This window comes from Ochotona princeps, chromosome 13 (assembly GCF_030435755.1).
Source record: "Ochotona princeps isolate mOchPri1 chromosome 13, mOchPri1.hap1, whole genome shotgun sequence".
Taxonomy (NCBI): domain Eukaryota; kingdom Metazoa; phylum Chordata; class Mammalia; order Lagomorpha; family Ochotonidae; genus Ochotona; species Ochotona princeps.
Genome location: NC_080844.1, coordinates 38,265,002 through 38,287,452, shown reverse-complemented (window position 1 = coordinate 38,287,452; position 22,451 = coordinate 38,265,002). Strand labels below are relative to the sequence as shown.

At 50.7% G+C, this 22,451-nt stretch overlaps 1 pseudogene; it reads left to right on the top strand.

Moving 5' to 3' along the window:
• The first annotated feature begins 14,619 nt into the window (after positions 1-14,619).
• On the top strand, positions 14,620-15,082 carry LOC101534298 (large ribosomal subunit protein uL14-like; annotated as a pseudogene).
• The last annotated feature ends 7,369 nt before the right edge of the window (positions 15,083-22,451 follow it).

Sequence of the window (22,451 nt, the reverse complement as noted above, 5' to 3'; positions counted from 1 at the left end):
ACGTTTATTTTGGTGCAAAAAGATTTCCAGATCCACACATTGCCTTTTCATTATCTTTGTCTCCTGAGAACTTGCTCAAGACGGCCCCTCCTTCATAATGGCCTGAAATCATCAATTTAAAAGGTTGATGCCCCAAAGCTGATACGACCACAGTAAGTGAAACCCACCACCCCTTGAGGGAGTTTTGATTCTGTTTCTCAGCACGTTTGACCTCTTTGATGAAAGAAAATGCAGGGCACACACCACTGCACTGATTCCCCAGCGCCCTTGTGGATCGCGGCTGCTGGTTCAGGCCAAGTGTGTACCTGTCTGCTCTGTGGTTTGCCATCTTCAACTGCTAAGCTATGGGAATTACCAGTTCTGTCCTCTAGAGCAATCTAACGAGACTTGCAGCTGGGAAGGTCACCCCAGCTGTTGCTGCATGGGTAGGACTGAAAGGCATGAGGGATACCAGGGAGGGGGCTGCAATGATTGCCAATCCAGAGCAGTTTGGATGTAGTTTTCTGTAAAGTAAATGGCGTACACGTTGAACATCCTTATCCCAGAATCTGAGACTCTATTGACTTTCAACATGACACCACAATGGAAAATTCAACATTTTCTATTGAGTATCAATAAGACCCATTGCATGAGGAATGGGTCTCAGTCAAAACCAACCACACTAAAAATATTGTTTTAAAAAAATACCTTCATGCTGATCAGTGTTGTGGTGTGATCCATCAAGCCTCTATCTGTGATGCTAGTATCCCACATGGATGCCAATTGGAGTCCCAGCTTCTCCACTTCTGAGCTAGCTCCCTGCTAATGGGCCTAGGAAAGTAGTGGATAAGGCCCAAGTGTTTGAGCCCCTGGTACCCATATGGGAGACTTAAGTGGAGCTCCAGGACCCTGGTTTGGCCTAGCCTCAACCATTGCAGCCACTTGGGAAGTAAACCAGTCAATCAAAGAGCTCTTTCTCTCCCATACACACACACACATACACATCTCCTAAAAGGGCATCCTTGGGATGAGCTGGTCAGACTGTGAAAGTCAGCAGTGCCTGCTTCTTATTTGGCCTAGCAGCTCCCAGCCAACCATACACCGACACCTGTGCTTGCAAAGGCTTGATGTAAACCCAATGCCCAGCAGACCTGGCCACCTCCACTGCACAAGTTGCCCCTCGTCACTGTTCACAGTTCCTAACTGTCCCACAGAAACCAGCCTTCCTGTGCTGCCCACCAACTCCCCACCTGGTTGGCCTTGAACCAGTCCCTTAATCTCTCCTCCACCAAGCCCCAGAGTGGTTCTCCACCCGGCATCCTCCCTTCTCCTTTTTCACTGACCCCACCATGTTGGGCTAAGAAGGAGCAGTTGGCCACCAGCGCTCTAATATGGGATGTCAGCATCGCAGGATGCAGTTTAACCTTGCATGCCACAACGCCGACCCTCTTTTCTTTTCCCCTTTCTGATTAAATCCTTTTTTGAACCACGTTAACCTTGACTCCAACTAGTTGAGTTCCAGAGCGCTTAGCTGCCGCAAGCTGCACAGTGCCTGGAAGACAGGAAGGACGCTCAGTATATGTGCACTTAACAGAACTTCTCAGTGACTGAGAACGGCCCCTGCTATTGTCTGTTTTGGTTCTCCTAATAATGCTTTTTTAAAATGTCAATAATCATGTGAGCCAATTCCTTCTGATAAATCGCCTTTGATTTTTTTTTAATGTCAGTTCAAGGTTACAAACAGCATAGAAGGTCTTAAACATACACGTTGCTCAAATAAATGCTTTTAGCCCTAGGAACGCAAGGCAAGACGAATTACACTCTTTCCAAGAGAGTGCCATTACTTGCACAGATAAGGTGATGTCACCGTGTACTCCAAGCAGCGTGGGCCAGTGATGAGCAGAAGAGGCAGGCAGTGGATGACAGCAGGGCTCTGAGGGTGGCTGCACTAAAGTCCCAGGTCTAACTCGCCTCCTCCATGCGTCACCTCTGTGGGCGAAGGCCAGGGGAATTTGGCCCAGTGATGCTGGCTTCTGAGATGCCGGCAGGGAATCAGAAGCCAAAGGACAGACTGCTGATCCACAGCTTTATAAGATAAGAACTCTGTGTGCTGCTTTGAGGTCACACAAAAGGTCACACTTAAAGACCCTTCATGAGCCTGAAGTCCTCCTGTCCCCCCTTCCCACCTCTGTCTTCCTCTCTCAGGAGGCACTAAGTACTTCCAAGAAACAGAAGTGTAGGAAGCAGGACTGTTCAGTTCTCTCAGGGACAGGGAGTAAGAATCAATCAAGGATGGCTTGCCCAAGGTGATGGTCACTGAGAAGGGATTCTGTGGCACCAACAGGAGTTCATGGGGGCAGTGCTCATGAACTAGGGACATACGGAATCACATAGGTAGGGATACCAGCCACAGCTCAGGATTGGCTGGATGTGAGGGCTTGGGAAAGTAACACTGGAAAGCTAGGAAGTGACCAGAGCAGGCAGGTCCCTCGAGTTAGGACTTCCCTGCAGGAAAGAAGGAAGTGGGCAGACTGGAGGTCACTTAATAAGAAATAAAATTCAAACACCCAGGAAACGTGTAGCCTGAAGACTGATGACACTGGGGAACCTAAGATGGTGAGAAGAACCACAGGACAACTTTCCCAGGTCTGCAAAGAAATTTTTTCTTTACACCCGAGTGCACGGGGCTGAGCATGCATGCAGAAAGTTCAAAAGCGGTACATTTCTAGAAGGAGGTGACAAAGGTGTTTAAAAATAGAAGAGGGCATGTGCACTGGCCAGAGTGGTTGAGACACTACTTGGGATAACCACATCCCACATCAGAGTGCCTGGGTTAGAGTCCTAGCTTGGTTCCCAGTTCCAGATCACTGCTCATACTCAGCTGGGGAGACAGCAGTGATGGCTCAAGAAACCAGATCCCACTCACCCAGGCACAAGACCTATGGGTGTATTGACTTAAGTATCGCCCACAAGATGGAAGTTTCTCTTTCTTTCTTTCTTTCTCTCTCTCTCTCTCTCTCTCTTTACCTTTCAAATCAACTAACTAAATAAAACAATGTGATGCACCAGTGCGACTGGGACTAAGTTTCCCGTCACTGGTGGGATAGAAGCAGAGGCTATCAAGGGCAGCCAGGTACACAGGAGGAACTTAGGCAGGTGTGGGCTGGATGAGGCAATTTTGGAGTTTCCTTCCAGTCCTGCACATCTCAGATGCTATTTTGTCTTGTATTAGAAGAGATTCAAGATGCTGCCTTTGGGGGGAAAATAGTAATCAAAATGTAAATACCACGGGAATAATAGATTTGGCCTAATTATCAGTGATTACTCAGAGTTTGTCATTATTTCCGTACAATATATCCCAAAGTTCCGGAAAACAAATCAAAGAAAGTACCCCGGCCGATGCCATTAATAGAAGCAAAACACTTCAAGACGAGAATTTAATTTACTGGGTGAGTTCTCGAGGCACGTTTTTGTTGATGAATATTTATAAAAGTGGGTTAGGCTGGACCTGGTAATGATTGCAAAATATTTTAATACTATCCCCCTCATTAATTTACTTTTAATGAATGACTCAGTAAAGCGTAACCATTTGTACGTAATGATTTCATTAACGACTTGAGCATATGCAACTGGTTTTCACACATGTGAATATCACTTGACTAAAATGATACCTTAAATTACACAGGATACCAGAGGGTGCTTTTGGGAACAGGACCAGCACCTGCCTCTCTGGACTCCACGAACAGCAACAGTTGCACCCAACTTGACGGAGAGTTCTTCCACCATTTCAGAGTTTCTTCTCAAAGTCAGTTCTCGCCCTTCTGCCCTGCCAACCCTGGGCATGGAATAGCAGTGAGCCCCTCTGGCCTCCCACCTCTCTCTTTTTCTCATTCTCCCCAGGAAGCCAAAGAAAGGCTCCTGTAGGTAGGACCAGGCTAGGGGCGTGACCAGAATGGAGCAGGACTTGGGTGGAGGAGAAGCCTGAGGGACGGCACTTGGAGTAGAGCTTGGGTCTGTGGGCACTAAGGAAAAGAGGCAGAGGAAAGACGGCTACATTGCGACACTCCAACACTCCGTGCTCACCTTGCCGCTTCCTCTAAATTGTTCCCAGGGCTGATGAGAAAGGGCTGCACTGCCTAGTCTCCAGCTTCGTCAAAAGCAGCTTGGCAAAGCAGGGAAGGCCTGTCTTATCTACATGGGCCCCTTGGAGCATTCCTAACTCTGTCTCTCATCCATGCTCTGTTTCACTTGAGCATTTGTCACCTAAGCAATGGAGGGACCATGTTGCTGCTGTCTGCCATTGAATCCCCCACATTGGCAGGTGATCGTGAAATATTTCTTGGCAGGGAAAGAATGAGAGATGGGGAAATAGAGATGGAGAAAGGAGAGGAGGGGAGGGAAGAATCAAGTAAAGGAGGGAAAGACCGATTGGAAGGTTTGAAGCACAAAGTTTGAAGCGACCAAAGACAAGGCTGACATCCATGCCATTGACCCTGAACAGCCATCATGTCCCTTCCTGCCACCTACTGCCCAGCCTAGTCAGGCTGGACCTCCCTTCTCCCTCTGGATCTCCTCAACCTCTCCCCTCCAATTACTTATGCCCTTCCTCCATCCCCACAGGTGACCCTGCCAATGAATGAGATGTTCACATAGCCAGAGAAGCAATGGCCCTCTGCAGGTACAGCACACATGGGATGTTCAAAGTGCTGGTCTGCCTTTGATCTCATACTCCTGACGGTCCTGTCTACCTTGTAGAGTGGTTTCATTATTCCAGTCTTTTCCCAGGGGAAGTAGACTCCATGGAATTAAAATGCTGCTTCCTCAAGGTCCCAGAGCCAGGGGGTGGCTGAGCTAACACTTTCGTTTCATGTATAGGATTATGTGGTTGGGCAGCTTGTACTGCTTCTTCACTACTTAATGGGCCTTTTCTACACTGGGGTGTGTGCATTTTCAAGGAGGTCTAAGATAAGAGGGGCAGGTGAGGTGACATTCAAAGGAGTGGATTTGGAATGGTACAATGTTCAATTCAGGATAATGTGCACAGTGGGCATTTGGAAATGAGATGGTCCCAGCACACACAGTTTCCAACCCAAACAGATGTGAATACAAATCCATTCTGTTCCCCTTACAAACCTGGCATGTGGACTCAGGTCTTTGCAAACAAAATCGTGGACTCATGTCTGCATTTTCTGAGCCTATTCTCCAATCTGGGAAATGGGGATAATAATCTTACTTCAAAAGGTGGCTGTAAGGCTGCCATGTGTGGGAACTGGTACACAGCAAGTGACGGCAAATGCTCACATCCTTAGGCAGCACCGGAAAGGGAGTCCATCCACAGCTGCTCACAGCAGGAATCAGGATCCAGTCTCAACACTGCAGGGGACCAGGAGGGGGAAGGCAGGAGGTGGTACATGCGGGCCTGCTGCTCGGACCCATCTCTGTGCCTAGCCCTGGGCTGCTGGTGCTAATTGTCCCACCCTTGGGACAGAGCTGAGGGGAAGTGTTGGGTACCTCCACCTGCCCTGCAGCCCAGCTCCCCTCCCAGCTTTCCCCCAACTTCCTCGGAAAGATTTATGGAAAGATTAAGGGCTCTTTTTTTCTATATCTATTAATATTCATGGCAGTCTTCACAGCCATCTGCTTTTAACGATTTTGTTTGCAAAGACCTGAGATTAAAATATGGCCTGCTCGCGCTCCGAAGCAGCTGAACTGAAGGCGATAAAACAAAGGCCTTTTCAGGGGCTCGGGTGCGGGCTGTCACTCCACCTGCAGCGGGAGACGGATGACTAGTGGGAGGGATGAGGGCAGTACAGGGCACGTGCAGCCCCGGCTGAGACGGTACCCGGAGGCATTGTTCCCCTCTGGCCCAGCAGGGTTAATTGAGGGGTGGGAGGCAATGGCAGCCCCTATCCCCTGCCATTATCTGGCACAAGGGTCTTGAGGATGGAGAACTTAGCTGAAAGAGGAGGAAGATGCTGGCTGCATTACAGGTGGCAGGTGAAACTCGGGGCTCTGACGGTTGGGAACCCCTATGATCAGCATCCTAAAGAGAGGGTTAGCCTCACCGGAGATGTCCAGAGAGGGGGCGGGGGAACCCCTTGTTGGGATGCTGGGACTCCAGACCCAGGAGTTTGCACCACATGTCCACACATCCATGCACTGCCATGTGAAGTGTAATGTCATGTACGCCCTGACTTCCAAGCGTAATATCACAATACAGCTCTGCCCTGAGTAGCCTCACTTAGACACTAGGACCTAGGGGTGTTGGACTTCTCTGAGATGGCTTGAGGATAGGGCAGGACAAGCCTTGAGACTGTGCCAGCTTCTGTCACTGTGCAGAATGGAGTGCTCCCTAACCTCACCAGCAACGCCCTTCCAGGCCTCTGCCAGGGCCCCGACCCAGCCTCTAGGCCTCCCAACCAGAACAAACCCAGGTCTCTCTCCACAGATGGAAGTGGCCCCTGAGAGCTGATCTGAGGAAGGCTCCTCTGACTCAGGGATGTGCAAGGGCAAACAGCAGCATTCCATCTGCTTCTCCCCAGTCCCTTGGTTTCTAAGTTGTTCATGTCCTATCCATCCTCAGGCCTCTGTGCCTGGCAAGTGGGTAGACAAACACAGTACCTGTTCCAGCCTCCCACCCCTGCCAGCCAACAGGGTCACCTCACAATCCAAGCCTCCAACTTCCTGTCCCGAGTTTCTACCCTCCAGAAATACAACATCAGTCTTGAAGACCTGCCTGCCCCTGTAGATCACAAGCAACCCACAGATGGCCAGGATATGCCTCTAGCCAGTTCTCACCAAGAACAGCTCGACAATAAGTTCTCCCTGGGAGAACAAGGGTGTGCTTCAAGTCTCAAGGAAGTAGGAATATACTGTTTTATTCCTGCACCATTACATCACCTGGCAATCCCATTTAAAAGTGTATAGTATACCTTCCTTCACCGCTGGTGGGAGTGCAGGCTAGTACAACCACTATGGAAGTCAGTATGGAGAGTGCTTAGAGAATTGCAAATAAACCAGCCATATGACCTAGCTGTCCCACTCCTAAGAATATACCCAAAGGAAACGAAAGCTGTATATGAGAAGGGGATCTATAATCCTATATTTACAGCAGTACAATCCAGATGCCCGTCCAAAGAAGAATGGTTAGAGAAACTAGTACATCTACTCCATGGAATATTACTCAGCCATTAAAAAGAATAAAATTATCCCATTTTTTGCAACTAAATGATCCCGGCTAGAGACCATTATGTCCAGTGAAATAAATCAATTCCAAAAGGACAAATACCATATGTCCTCTCTAATATAAGTAAATCATCATGTAAATTGTAAGTTCAATAATCCTTTCCATACTGTTTTTGTTGAATCCCATGTGTTTTGATGTTTTTTATTTCATTTTCATTTCTTCCAAATACTTTCTTTTCTCTTGTTGAATTCATCACTGTCTTGTGGATCACACAGTGGCATCATTTTACCCAAGAGACTTTTGTGTTTTCTTTTCTTTACCCATACGTTGGTTATTCAGTGGTGTGGTTTTTCCAACTCCATGGTGCTGTATTTTTTTTCTTTTTGTTTTTGTTTTAACTTCATACCTGTTGATGACCTTATTTTATGGCTTCTCATTTAAGTGAATGTATAGTGATGGAGTAACAGAAACAACTATATCCAGATGTGAAGATGCAATGCAATACGCATCCCTACTTCCAAATCAAAGATGGACTCACAATGAAACTATTGGACATATCTAGACAATGGGATGCTGGACTGTCTGACACTGTCTGTACCAGCAATGTCGGGGCACACTTAAATAAAAGACTGATGGAATTATAACAGGACTTATACAGGACTATACTATTGTAAAAATATGGGGAAAATCAGTCAGGGGGTGGGAATTTGGGGGGCAGGAATCCTAGCCTCTAAGAAATTATACCATAAAATTCAAAATTAAAAACAAAAATGTTTTAAAAAAGACTTCCATAGGGGACTGCAAGTCTCAGGGGACTGCACCTGTTGCAGGTCCCCAGGATCAATAGAGGCCAATGCTATATCTCAAGCAAGGCCAGCCCACCAAGCACCCACACTCCTGTGAAGGGCGTGGTATGCTTGGCCCACACTCAAGCAGAACCTGTCAGATCCTCTAGGCACTTGATCCAGGTCAAGGTGAACTAAGGACAGGTGACCATCTTCCTTCCTAAGCCAGGAAGTCTCAAGGGGAAAGGAGATGGGAAACACTTAACAAGCAAAGCACCGGTGTGGAGCTGGGGCAGAGTGAGTTAACCCTCAGCCTGCAACACCTGCATCCCATATCAGCACTAGTTCTAATCCTGACTGATGCACTGCTGAGCCATCTCCTTGCTAAGATGTCTGGGAGAACAGAAAAAGATGGGCCCCTGCCACCCATATGGGAGATAAGGATGGAGTTCCTGGCTCTTGGCTTCTGCTTGGTACAGCCTTAGCCACTGTCGCCATTTGGAGAATGAACCAGCACATGGAATCTCTCTCTCTCTCTCTCTCTCTCTCTCTCCTCTCTCTCTCAATCCCTCTTCCTCTCACCCCTTTGAGTGTGTGTGTGTGTGTGCGTGTGTAAATAAATAAATCTTTGAAAGAAAGAAAGGAGAGAGAGGAAGGAAGAAGAGAAAGAAAAAGTGAAAGGAGAGAAAGAAAGGAAAGAAGAAAACTAGTGGTGATGGGCCACCCAGAATGGCCAGTCCCAAGTTCAGGTGCTGGGAAAGGCAGCTGGGCCCTTGCTCCCATGCCCCTGCAGCACTCCAGGGGGCCTTCCAGAGCACCCCTCAACTGTTACCACACTTGGAGTACATTTCTGTTCCTTAAAAACAAGAAATCCAAGACTGAGGCTTCTCAATGTCCCAACCTGGGGTGCCCCTTGGCAGCAGCCCGACAGGTTCCATGCACTTGCTGAGCCTCCTCCTGGTCCCTGTGCCTGCATCAGCCACTCCCCCTGTGCCCCCAGGGCCCAAACTGGCCACATCCACTGCTCCTCTGATCCAACTGGAAGCCACCTCTTCCCTGCTGGGACCAAGAGAGAGGACCAATCCTGCAGGTCTCCTGGGATAGAAGGGCCAGGAGCAGGCAGGATGGTGTGTTTCTCATGCAGGTTTCTATCCGCACAGCTCCTGGGACATCTTTTTTTTTTTTTTTTTTTTTTTTTTTTGCTGTGAAATGAGACTACCCCGGAGCATTGAGGGAATGCTGTTCTCACCATGACCCTCAAATCTGATTGGTCCCCAGAGAGCAAATTTAAACCTGCCATTCTACAGCTGGGAAGACAAAGACCAGAATCAGAGGTCAGGTCAGCTGAGCCTTGCGGACAAATATCTTCCCAGCCCTGCCACTCTGCTGGAAACACATGAGGCCCCCAAAGGTATATTTCAGGCACATCTCAGCCAACCTGCCACCAGGTCAGTAAGTCCAGGCTGTCACAGGGAGTAAAATTTTACTTCAAAACTACTCTTCATTGAGTTCCCAACTCCTGGCTTACACCTGGCCCAGGGCTGGGTGTAGCAGGCATTTGGGAAGAAAACCCCAGTTCTGTTGCCAACAAAGGAAGTCTTGCCCTCCTTTCCAGACCTTATTCACCCAGTTTGCCTCTCGGTGCCTCACAACATCCTCTGCTCCCACTGAATGTCCACCCTTTATGGGGACATGTATACCACAACTTGCATCTAAGCCTTAGCACAAGCGTTCTTTGCCTGGAACATGTTCTCTTCTTCCCACCTCCATGGCCCTGGATGCAGCTCTTGCCTCGCCCCGAAAGCCTTCCTGTAACGGCCGAGTCAGCCACTCCACACACCTCCCTGCAACAGCCAACACTGGGGCATACGTGACCTGTGCCACCTCGTTCGCCTCACCCTTCAGCAGCCCCCTTTCACGCTACAGCACAGAAAGGTGGATTGACCCACCCAGGGTCACACAGCTATCACAGGCTAGAGACAGGATTCAAATCCAGGCAATCTACACTCTTCCTCACTTCCCACACTGCCCTGCTGCTTCCCCCTGACACACAATCCTACCCTAAGACAGCCTTGTGCACGCCTGTACCCCCAGCACCAAGAACAACCCAGGCACCCACTCAGGGCACAGGGAAGGTGCCAGGGGACCCAGTGAAGGAAGGGTTATGGTAGAGGGAAAGGGGGAGAAGCCAGGATCATGTGCATGGTGTGGGCAGGAGTGTGTGTGTATAGGAGAATGCATGTACACACACACACTCACAGCTTCATACCTTGTCTGGCTTCAGTTTCCTAGCCGAGCGGGAGAGCCCTGTGGTGAATAGTTAAAACGCTTAAACCGAGCCGCTTCGTCACTGATATTTTTACAAAGTTGTCACAGAGAAATATCATTTTTCTTCCTCCTTTATTTCATTTTCTTTGGGATATAGTAATTAACAAAAGCCGTTAGATGCCAGCAAAACTGTTTCTTTTGAAGTCTCTGCATGGCTGTCACCCAGGAGATAAAGGCAGATTATTCAATCTTGACATTATAATTGTGGATGCCAGATAAAAGCCAGGATTAGACACTTCACAGTCCCACTCGGAGTGGGGGGAGCATGGGCGCCTGGGGAGGTGAGGCCTCTTTCCCTCCACCAGAGGGGTGCCAGAGAGAGGAGCCCCACCCCCAGGGGGTGGAGGCTGAGCCTCCAGGGGCTTGGCTTCTAGCATCTGAGTCACACAAGGTGAGAAAGAAGCACGTTCCAGTCTGAGATGAAACAGCCCAAACAGCAGGAGCAAACCTCCCCTGGAGCAAGCAAGAGCCTCCCTGTCATGGTGTCTCCAGCCCTGACATGGCGCGAGGCACAGGGTACACGCCCTGCACTCCCTTCCGGATTACATTCCTTCTCTGATGATGGTACCCATGTGCTCTCCTCCCAGGCCATATGAGAACACTGCACCTGGGCCCGGCGCCGTGGCCTAGCAGCTAAAGTCCTCTCCTTGAATGCGCCCATATGGAGGCCAGTTCTAATCCCAGCAGCTACACTTCCCATCCAGCTCCCTGCTTGTGGCCTGGGAAAGTAGTCAAGGATGGCCCAAAGCCTTGGGACCCTGCACCCACGTGGGAGACCCAGAAGAGGTTCCAGGTTCCCGGCTTCGGATTGACACAGCACCAGCCATTGCAGCCACTTGGGGAGTGAATCATCGGACGGAAGATCTTCCTCTCTCTCTCCTCCTCTCTGTGTATCTGGCTTTGTAATACAAATAAATAAATCTTTTAAAAGAAACTGCACCCACTTGGCAGGAGAGGGTGAAAGAGGCCTTCTGGAGGAACATCCAGAGAGGCAGAGGGGCCAAGATTCAAACATCCTGGATGGCAGGTTCACATGAGAGCCTGGAATCTTCTACCAGGCAAGGCCTGGCATTGTCTGATTTCCCTGGTTCCATCCCAAAGCAAACCGTGACCTTGAAATCAGCCTGACCAAACCAGCCAGGAGCTGGCTGGCATTCTTTGTCACCACAGATGAACATTCTGCCCCTGGCCATGTTCAAGACTGAGAAGATGGGGATAAGCCGTGGACCACTCCAGGTGTTTCAGCCACAGGGAATTGAACACAAGCATGAGGATAGATGATACAGGCCACAAAGGGCCAGCCAGGGAACCAGAGACCATGGCAGGCAGGTGAGCCAGACAACCTTGAAGCTCGATAGGCTGTGGGGGAGATGCTATCGGCACTGCTGAGCTGGACCTAAGGCGAAGCGGCAGTCATCCACCCTGGCTCCTCCTCTCTCCCAGGCTCTCTGTGTCTTAGGACAGCCTACGAGCTTGGCATGCCAGAAGTCTAGAAAACACAGCTCTTAGGGGGCCAGCCCAGAGACACAGAGCAGACTTCGATAAAGAGGAGTCGTGAGGGCCAATAACCAGGGGCTAGCCCCTCCCCTTGCCAGACAGCCAAAACCCCCACTAGGTTACCAGATTCTCCAGCAAAGACCACACTGGGTTGCCACCTGCCTGATTTCAAAGGACACTGCAAGAATTTGAACTGGCAACCCTTGTCCTAAATCAATGTACCCATCTAGCAGTATGAAAAACTGAGTCCAAGGACAGAGGTGAGCGCCCCTGACTCAACGATGGCTCCTAAGTGTTGAGTCGGTCAGCAAGGGAACAATGGGGCAATTGAGGTTGGGGGCAGAGTAGGAAGGGACTGTGGTGGCTATTAGTGGGAATAGGCAGCAGGGACTGGGCCAACAGCACGTGAAGGGGTGTTGTGTCCACCAGTCATGGAGCCATGTGAGGAGGACAACAACAAGGATGAAGATAAGACCCCAGTGTGGGAGGCTGTTTCAAGGCTGGTGTGGCCACTACATTGCTGTGTGACCATAACCCAGCCCTCTCTGGGCTCACAGCATAAGGTACTTAGGCTATACCCTCTCCTGGGGCCTTCCCCATCACACCTGCTGGGCTCCTACTTCCCTGAGCAGTGGTGGGAGGAAGCCATCCCCCAGTAGGAGCCAGCTGAGTGCATGAGGAACCTCAGAGATGAAGGTCGGTGGGCAGGAGGCAGGCGGTTGGGGGCGGGAGGAGAGGACCCAGGAAACATAAATCTGCCGGTGTGGCTCTCCCAGAAAGGGTTTTAATTAATTGTTTTTATACGACATAAGAGCAACTCATTACCGAGCAGCTTTGATTTGTGACACCTGCATTATAGATGATTTTTAAATTAACATTTCCCCCAATAAAAGGTGTCAGCAGAGAGCTGAAGGCGCCCAGAGAAGTATAAAAGGATAATAATATGAAAATACAAATAAACACCAGCCCAGCCTAACGAAGGGGGCTGCTTAATCAATTTTACAATTAATTAAGGCTGGCTGGGAGGGCCAAGGCCCCAGTGGCAGTGCAAGGGGCCAGGCCAAGGCTCGGGCAGCAGACGGGAGAATCCTGGAAGGTCCAGACTTCAGAGAGCAATGATGAAAATAGAGGATGTTCCATCAGGCTCCCACAGGAGGACAGCAGAACAAAGTTAGATGCTTCCCGGAGACCGTGTTTCCTCTGCTGTCCTCAGTTTGTTCATTCAGATAGCTAGGTTTGTAGAATTGTGCTGATGCATGTTAGGCACAGCCTTGAACTCAAGTAAAGCTGCCACGATGCGAGAGAGGGAGTGTGTCCCATGGGAGATACAGAGCACCCACAAGTCCATTCAGAAAGAGAGAAGTAATGGAGGTTGTTGTCAGAGCAGGCAGGGGCTACACACCACAGAGGCCTCTGGGAGAAGAAGTAGAGCATCAGAACTACTCTCAGATCCTACTGGGAGAGCTTCCCATAAGGGAGCTTCAGGGTAAGATGACCCATTTTGAACAATTGCCCCCTGGGCTCAGACAACAGAAGGGAAGTGACCCCGTAGGTGCTGCAGCCAGACTGGGTACAGAGAGGTGCACGAGATTTGAAAGTGTGGGCCCTGGGCAGGTGAACCATCGGAGGAGGGTAGAAAGGAAGTGAAGGTGAGCCCAGCCAAGGACGGGCCAGAGCAGGGCTGCAGTCAATGGAGTCACTCAGGGGAATCAGAAGAAGTTTCCCTGAAGGAGGAGCAAAGACCTTCCCAGAGCAGTAGGGGCTGAAGAAAATCTGGCCCATAGCTGTGGCTGGAACTGTGATCCTGGGGAGGCCTGTGGACAGAGGCAGCATTCATGAGGCCTGAAGGCCAAGGAGCAAGTCAGCCAGCCAGTGTCTGGGGAATGGGTGGTCCAGCAATACACCCTGTGGGCAGCAAAGGAGGAGGAGCCATTCCTGTTGTGCACGCCCTCATTTTGTCTTTCCTATTCCTCTGGCTGAGCACAGAGGCCACACAAGGTGTACACAATTTGAGGACCATAGAGACAGGCATGGGGCATGGATACAAGTTTCCAGTGCCCCATTCCCTCCCCTAGGGATCTGGCCTGGCCCCGTAGGGGAATCAAGACAGATATTTATTTGTAGCTCTATCTTCATGGTCCCCAGATCTCCATGTCCAACTTCAGAACCACTTGTCATCTCCAGGCAGTCATGCCTCACCAAAGTTTGTTCATCCCTCCATGGCTCTCTTGCCACTGAAGATGCGCCCATGCCCCCATCACCCTAAACAGCAACCAAAGCATGGGCATGGCACTACCTCTTCCCCACACCCAGGCTCTGCTGCCTCACCCTCACTTTTAAGCCCATCTTCTGCTGCTCATTACCCTCCATTCTAATCCTTCCAGCCACACCCCATCCCATCAATATCCTCCCCTTAGTGTATCTGTTCATAGCAGTCAAAAGGATCCTTCTAGAATGAAAGCCCATGCCATCATCAGAAGAGCTTGGGGTCTACCTCGCTGTCAGGCCATGCTAATCAAGGATCCCTACAGCACCGCATTGCCCACCACCATGCTTTTACTACCCAGGTACAGGGTCTCTCTTCACTCCCCAGGCCTGCCTTGATTCTTGCACTTGTGTGCCCAATGCCCAGAACATACCAGGTGCTGTTGTCTGTGCTATCCTAGCCCAGGCCAGCTGCAGGTCCCTCAACTTGAGTCCTCTGTGCACTCTGCCAGCCCAGAGACTATTTCTAGCTAACTCCACCCTTATATTCTCATTGCCTGGTACGCAGACCACACATGATAAAGGATTGGGAACATAGATGAATTCACGAACAAAATAAATGATGTCGGGCATCCCAAGATGTCGAAGCAAGGACGTGGCGGGTCTTCTGGGACCAAATTACGCATTTCCCTGGGTCTCCCCGTGGGTCATCAACTGTGCAGACAACACAGGAGCCAAAAATCTCTACATCATCTCTGTGAAGGGGATCAAGGGACGGCTGAACAGGCTCCCTGCCATCGGCACTGGGGACACGGTGATGGCCACAGTCAAGAAGGGCAAGCCAGAGCTGCGGAAGAAGGTACATCCAACAGTGGTAATTCAACAACGAAAGTCATATAGAAGCAAAGATGGTATGTTTCTTTATTTTGAAGATAATGCAAGAGTCATATTAAACAATAAAGGCGAGATGAAAGGTTCTGCCATCACTGGACCAGTTGTAAAGGAGTGTGCTGACTTGTGGCCCAGGATTGCATCCAACGCAGGCAGCATTGCCTAATTATTCAGTGTATTTGTATCAAAAAGATAATCAATTAAAAAATATTTGCGCCAAAAAAAAAAGAAAAAGAAATGAATGATGTCACCTAACACAGCGTGCTTTGACTTAACAAGGAGTTTCAACGCCTAACGAGGCCATAGGGACAAATGTCTGTTTCTTCTTTTTTAAGATTTATTTGTTTATTTGAAAAGCAGAGCAACAGAGAGAAAATCATCCCTCTGCTGGCTCATGCCCCAAAATGACCACAGATACCCAGGGCTGGGTCAAGCCAAAGTCAGGAGTCCAGAACTCCATCAAGGTCTCCTACATGGGTGCAGGGACCCAACCACCTGGGCCATATTTCATTGTTTTCCCAGGTGCATTAGCAGGTAGCTGAATCAGAAACAGAGGAGCTGGGACATGGATAGGTACTTGGCTATGGCATGCCACATTAAAATTGGTGGCTTAGCCCAACACATCACAGCATGGCTCCAACAAGCACCTTCAGCTCAGCAGCCGCCATTTCCTCAGCCAGTCCATACCCTCACATGTCCCCTGATGAGGGCACTCTCCCAAGAGGGGAGTGGTGATGGAGGAGAGCACAGGGGTCTCCTTGAGATGGTACACATCAGTCAAGAGAAGCCCAAAGTCCCTGGGCCAGTTGGCCTCTCCATATTGCCCACAGGCCTGGAAGGACAGGGCTGGCAGCAAGGCCACCTTAACTGGCTGATCTTGGCGCTCCAGAACCCTCTGAGCTGGTAGGTATGTACAGTGGACAGGCTGCACGTAGGTCGGCCCCATAGCTCCTACTGCCCACACTTCTGGGCTGGATAAAGAGCCAGTTACAGGATGCCCGCATTGGACAAGGAAGTGTGTCTGAATGAGCTCTCAGGACCTGAACCGGGGAGGGGCTGACGGCAGGAGGGGGCTGGTTTGGCCTACAGGGCTCCCATGGGCAGAGCGACATGTAAATGTGTATTCTCACCTGTGCAGTTGTGTGGAGGGGGAGGGAGTCAGACCCAGAGCTAAGGGCGGGTTTAGGCTGATGGTCAGGGTTAAGGTCAGGTTACCAGCTTGGCCAGAGAGTCTCTCCCCTAAGATAACTTCTTTAGGCAGAGAAAGGTGGCTGGCTGGAGCTCCAGTTCAGACACATGGGTTCCTGAGAAAGAAAAGACATCGCTTGGGCCTGGAGAAATACAGAGGGGCTATCTGGAGGAAGTGGTTTGAGCTGTTCCTGGAAGGGCCAGCAGGCTCTGAGAGCAGGGAGTTCCTAAGGAAGCTGTGACTTCCTCCCCCTTCACACATCCCTCCAGGCCAGCTTTCTCCTGCTCAAGAGTTGGAGGCTCAACAGCAGGTGCAGTCAGGAAGAGATGATGTTACTCACCCACCCATCTTCCACAGGAGGGGACTGAGGCCCAGTGAGAAAAGCAAAAGCTCCAAGGTGGGCTTCTCTCCACAAGCCCAGACAGTAAGCTTTATTATCTCAGCAAAGGGGCTTGTGGATGTCACACAGGACCCAACAGAGCCAGGACTCAAACCCCACAGGCCTGACACCCATAGGCGATTCTTCCTGCCTCTGGCTCTGTTTACTTCAGGGCACAGAAGGGATGACTGGCAGTGGCTGTTAAAAATATGCACAGCCATGTTGATTGGCAGCAGGCACTGGGTGATGCACAAACATGGAATGCTTCTATTTTGCTCAAGAACTGATATCAGCTTGGCTGTATGAGCCTCACGCCACCATGCTGGGAGCCAAGGAAAGAAGGAGGAAGGGCTGGCAGGCGGCAATGTCACCATGTAGCGGCACCTTCATCTTTCTGATGGTTCTCCTCACTGCATTTCCTACATGCACCTGCCACTTTCTAATGATAAAGATGTGTCCTTGTCTAGTTCAAAGCCACTTCCTGGGTAGCTTCTGTGGCCCCTTGTAGCGGGGATAGGAGTGTTCTGCTTCTGAGTGGCTGGCTGCCTGGCTGTGGGGCGATGGACTCTGCCCTGCACGGTCACCATCTGTTGGCTGTCCCTGGCCAGGGGGGTGGGGGTCCTCGCCTGCCTGGCATCTAGCAGTGGAGGTGAGGAGGGGAAGCAGTTGCCTGCTCCCTACAAGGCCTCATGGAAGATCAGCTGACACCAGCACCCCCACACTGGGTATGGCATCCTCCTGTCCTCACTGCAGACAAGCCATGGGCGGGCCATCCCTACCCGGTGAATTCAGCTCCTCTACATACAGAGAAGGGCTCAGGGACCACTGGGCTCCTGCTAAAGCACTCTTCTCTTCTCAAACCCTGCAGTGGATGCTTTGAGCACCATGCATCCTCTGCCAAAATGCAACCCCTCCCCCAGCAAACACGCCCTGGTCCAAGGTCACCCTTCCACCCAGGAGCTAAGACTGCACACTGAGCCCTCATCAGATCTGGCCAGTGAGCTAAGAATGACTTCTCCACTTTAGGAGCTAAGACTGTACACTGAGCCCTCAGATCTGGCCTGTGAGCTAAAATGACTTCTCCACTTTTAATGGTTAAAAATAAATAAATACATAAATAAATAAACAGAACCATATCAATGATGCAAGAGAACAGTGTGAAACACAAATTCAGTCGTCCATAACAATGTGTTATTGGCACACAGCCATATTCGTTCATTGGTCCAGCATTTTGTGTTGGACCTATCAGGATGGGAGGCTTGTGGCAGAGACCAAGCAGCCCACAAAGATGATCGTGTCCTCTACATAGGACACACTGACCCAGGATGACATTTCCCAGCCTCCCTTGCAGCTAGGTGGGACCACATGTGAGGTTCTCCCCAGGAGATGTGGAATGGACATGATGTGTGATATCACATGCGTCCCTCCAGGCTCCCTTCCACAAAACCCCTAAGGTGGCTGGGAAGCCCCCTTCCTGTAGCACTGCCCTGCCAACCTGGGCCATTCCCTTTAGAACTAGGAGGGAAGAAAGCAAGAACCTGCAACCCTCTGCCAGTCCAGGACTTACTGCCAAACCCTGCCCTGCCCAGCACAGAACTGGGAGGCCAGCTGGCCTCTGTCCCCTGAACATTTCACCCACAGGTCCCAGGAGCCTGGCTGAGGGCCACGGTTCATGTTCAGAGAAGGATTGCATGATAGCCAGACAGGTTACGCCACACTTAGCTGCTCCCCTACAGTGCCAAGAGCCATTCATGTTATTCTGCCTTTGTGTGGCAAAGAAAAATGAGGTTGCTAACTTGACACAAGAGAGCTGGAGAAAGGGGCTGATTTACCAGAAGCCCCAGTCAAGAAACCAGGAACTACCACTCTGTGGGAACCAGTTCTGCCAGGCCATCAGGAACAGATGTGACCTTCCAGGACTCAGGGGTCTCTCTCCTGGCACCTGTGCACTTTCTGGCTTTCCTTTCTTAGCCAGCTTCCTCTGGTCACTCATGACTCGTCTAGGCCTAGGTCAAGATCATCACCTCTCTGCACTCCTGGACTCAGCCCCTTCCGACACCTCCCCCAGGCAGAATTCACACAGACTCAGCAGTGCAGGAGTCCACCCCACCCAAATCATGCACTGTGAATAGCCTTTTGCTTCAAGCACCTGCCCTACACTAATCAGACCAGGTCTGGGGGGACTCGGGCTCATGGCTCCAACACAGCTGCTGTTCACACAGCATATCCTGTGGCATGGGGCTTTCCTACAGAAAGAAAATCAACCTCTTAAAGGGCCAGGAGAGGCTGGCATTGTGGCACAGCAAGTTAAACCATGCCTGCGACGGCAGCATTCCACATGAGCACAGGTTCAAGTCCCAGCTGCCCTGCTGCTGGTCCAGATCCCTGGAAGGCAGCAAATGATGCCCCAAGTGCTTGTGGCTCTGCCACCCACATGAGACCTCTATGGACTTATGTACTCCTAACTTTAAGCCAGGCCCTGCTTTAGCCATTACAAGGATTTGGGAAGTGAAACAGCAGATGGAAGATTGATCTCTCTCTACCTTTCAAATAAATAAAATCACAACAAAAATAGGGGTAACAAAGAGGAAAACAATAATCTCAGGGGGAAGGACTAGGACTCTGGGCTCCAAATCTGGAATCATCTCCACCTCTGTGTGACCCAGGGTAAATTGTTCTATACCTTTCAAATAAATAAAATCACAAAAAAAGAGGGGAAACAAAGAGGAAAACAATAATCTCAGGAGGAAGGACTAGGACTCTGGGCTCCAAATCTGGAATCATCTCCACCTGCTGTGTGACCCAGGGTAAGTTGTTCTATTCATCTGTGCTTCTAGGAACAAGAAATCATAACAGACACATTTTCCTCCTAGGCGTGCAGAGGACGGAATGGATTAAGGCAGGCTCAGCACCTGCAGTAAGTAGCATCTCCTGATATGCTGTCAGCTGCTGGGGGGACTGGCAATTCCCATCTTTAAAAGGTAAAGGGAACAGGAAGTTAGGCTGGGAAAGCTTACAGTGTATGCTAGGCCAATGATTGACTAGACCACAGATGAGTCTCCTGCAGGAACTTGGGGCCCTGTACTGTACCAAGGATGCCCTCATTCCAAGCCCATCCTGCTCTTGGCCCCACTGTACTAAATGACCCACTGCTCCCTACTATGACCCAGTAAGGATCAAGTGTGAACAGACCCAGAGTCCAAGGCTGAGTCCTTGCCATTGGGAGAGGCAGTGCTACAGACAGGGAGCAGGGGTCCTTCTGGCAGAGAGGAAGGTGGAGAGGGGAAGGCCTAGGAACAGGACAGGAAAGGCAGCACCCGTTTGGGCAAAGCTCAGTAGGATGAGGGCTGGCAAGCATGCAAGCAAAGCCTTGTCCTGGAGCAAAGCCAGCAGACCTGGGTGTTTGGCCCAGTTCTGCCTCTTGTCCTTGTGTGACCTTGAGCAGGGCACACCTCCTTCCCAGCTACAGCAGTCACCACTGCTGAGAACCAACGACCATCAGGCAGGCACTCTCAACCTTGGGCCCATGGAGCTGAGCTGAGCTTCTACCTTCTGCAATGTCTGCCCTAAGCGGAAGCTAGCCACCACATCCATCCCAACCCAGAATTGTGCTGCTGCCTTCCCCAACTTATTGTATGTTGAAGAGTCACAGAGAAGAAAAAAAAAAAACATAAAACTATTATCCTCAAAACCCCAGTAGGTCTCTTAATGACTACTGCACTAATTAGTAGCAGCTGTTAATGAAGTGTGCAGGTACAAGCCTGGCCCCGTCAATTAATCCATACACGCTCCTGGGCTGCAGTCATATTTAAAGGCGAAATCGATACTGCGCAGCTGTGGGGAGGTCAGCCTGGGTGGCCAGGGAAGGTGTAGCCTTTCAAGGAATTTGTAACTGAAATAGCTTCTGCCTGGGGCACAGAGAGGGGGAGCAGAAAGGAGGGCAGGCCCTAGGGACCCAAGGAGGCAGGTCTGTCTTGCAGGGTGGTGGCTATGGGGCCTGGCTGGGCGGAGTGAGTAGGCACCTACCTGCTCCTTGTACAGGCAGGCAGGGACCTGACCCCTCAGGCCAGCAAGGGCACAGGGGCTACCACCTGTCTCCACTTTGCAGCGCATCACATAGCAACAACAAACCAACCATTTATTCCTTCATGGCAGGGCGTAGAAGGCCTGCTAGCACTTCCTGATGGTAGCTGTGGGAATGGAGGCACCAAGGGACCCATTGTCTCCTCCAAGGTTGTCAAGCCTGAAAGAACGAGCCTGGTTTACACTGGGCCTTGTCTCTCTTAACCCTCTGCCAGTCTGATGAGAGGAAATCTCTCAGCTGTCCCCATCTCTTCTGGACCTGGAAATGCTGCAGCTTCAAGGTTGTCAAACAGTTGCAGAAAATAACCATGCTGGTCATTGGCAAGGCCAATGAAATAAGCCTGGTGCACACAGACCCTGCCACAGTGTGGGGCCCTGAACCCCAGAGTAAAAGTCAAACCCCTTTCCTCGTGCGATCAGATCCCATTCCTCCACTGCCGCTGTAAGTCCCTCCCCAGTCAGGGCAGAACACGGTTCTAGAAGTCAGACATTTGAAGTGCGTCTTGCTGGACTCCAGTCAGAGTGATGGCAGGGTGGCATCTATGCCAGAGGCCCGAGGGCAGAGACTTGCTGCCCTGCCAGTTCCAAGGCCACCTGCATTACTTGGATCCTGATACTTCCTCCATCTTCAAGCCAGCACTCTTCTTTCCCCCCTGCACTTTCATTGCCACCTCTCCCCATATCCCTCTTCTTCTGCCTTCATGTTTTAAAAACCTACACAGATAATCCTGGATAATTTCCCCTTCACTTGGGACAAGTGCTCTCATTGGGCACGTTAAACCACTGCCTGCAACACTGGCATCCTGTAGGGGCACTGGTTCAAGTCCTAGCTGCTCCACTTCTGATCCAGCTCCCTGCTAGTTTACCTGGAAAACAGCAGAGGATAACCAAGTGCTTGGGCCCCTGCACCCACACAAGAGACCCCGATGGAGCTTCTGGCTCCTGGCTTCTGTCTGGCCCAGCCCTGGCTGTTGCAGCAGCCATTTGGGCAAAGAGCCAGTAGAATGGAAGACACTGCTCTGTATCTCCCTTTCTCTGTGTGACTCCATCTAATAAATAAGTACACTGCCTTTAAAAAATGCTCCACTTAATCCCATCTGCAGAAACCCTTTAGCCATGTAAGGTCATGCAGTTGCAGGCCCCCTCTTTAGAAAGGCAGTTACTCCGCCTTCTCCCCTTCCATGTCTTGCCCTGGAGCCACCTGTGTTGCAGCCTCATCAAGCACCTGTATCAGCAGCCTATCAGAAAAGATAAGAGCACCCTCAGAACTTCAAGCAGATGACATTTAATGGGGGAAAAAATGTCGCCAGGGGAAGGAAGGGCTCAAAAGCCACACAGGGGCTGTGGAAGCAACCTACAACCTAACCACAACAGGCAGAAGTCTTATCCAAGTTCCCCCTATATGCCTTCGAAAAACACATACACACGATACAGGCATGCTTTATGTCCCACCCCCACTCCCCTACCAAACTCCAGTAACCCAACACCCAAAACAGTGGCTGAGGTCCCTCCATGGTATGTCCCCAGGGTTGAACCATAGCCAACACAGTGCAGGCACTCCGGGAAAGGCCACCTGGTGGATTAAGGCTCCTGCCCCCTCATGACAGGTGAGGGCATGGCCCCAGCCCAGTGCTCCCAGGAAAGGTCATACGTGGTGCAGGTGAGGTAGGGAAGTAAGGATGCAACTACTTAACAGCTAGTGGTTGGCTACTGCGGAAGAGGGCTGCCATGTCCACATGCACTGCCAACCCCAGGCTCAGGTTCATGGAAGCTAAACAATGAGAAGCCGACAGATCCACCCCTCCTGGGGAGGAGCCCTGGGCCTGGAGAGTGAGGTACAGGTTCTGGATGGTTTGGCAGGAACCTGTGGTGCCCGGGGCTGGTTTAGGGCAAATACTGAGCTGGCTTTTGTCAGAAGCATTGAGAGCC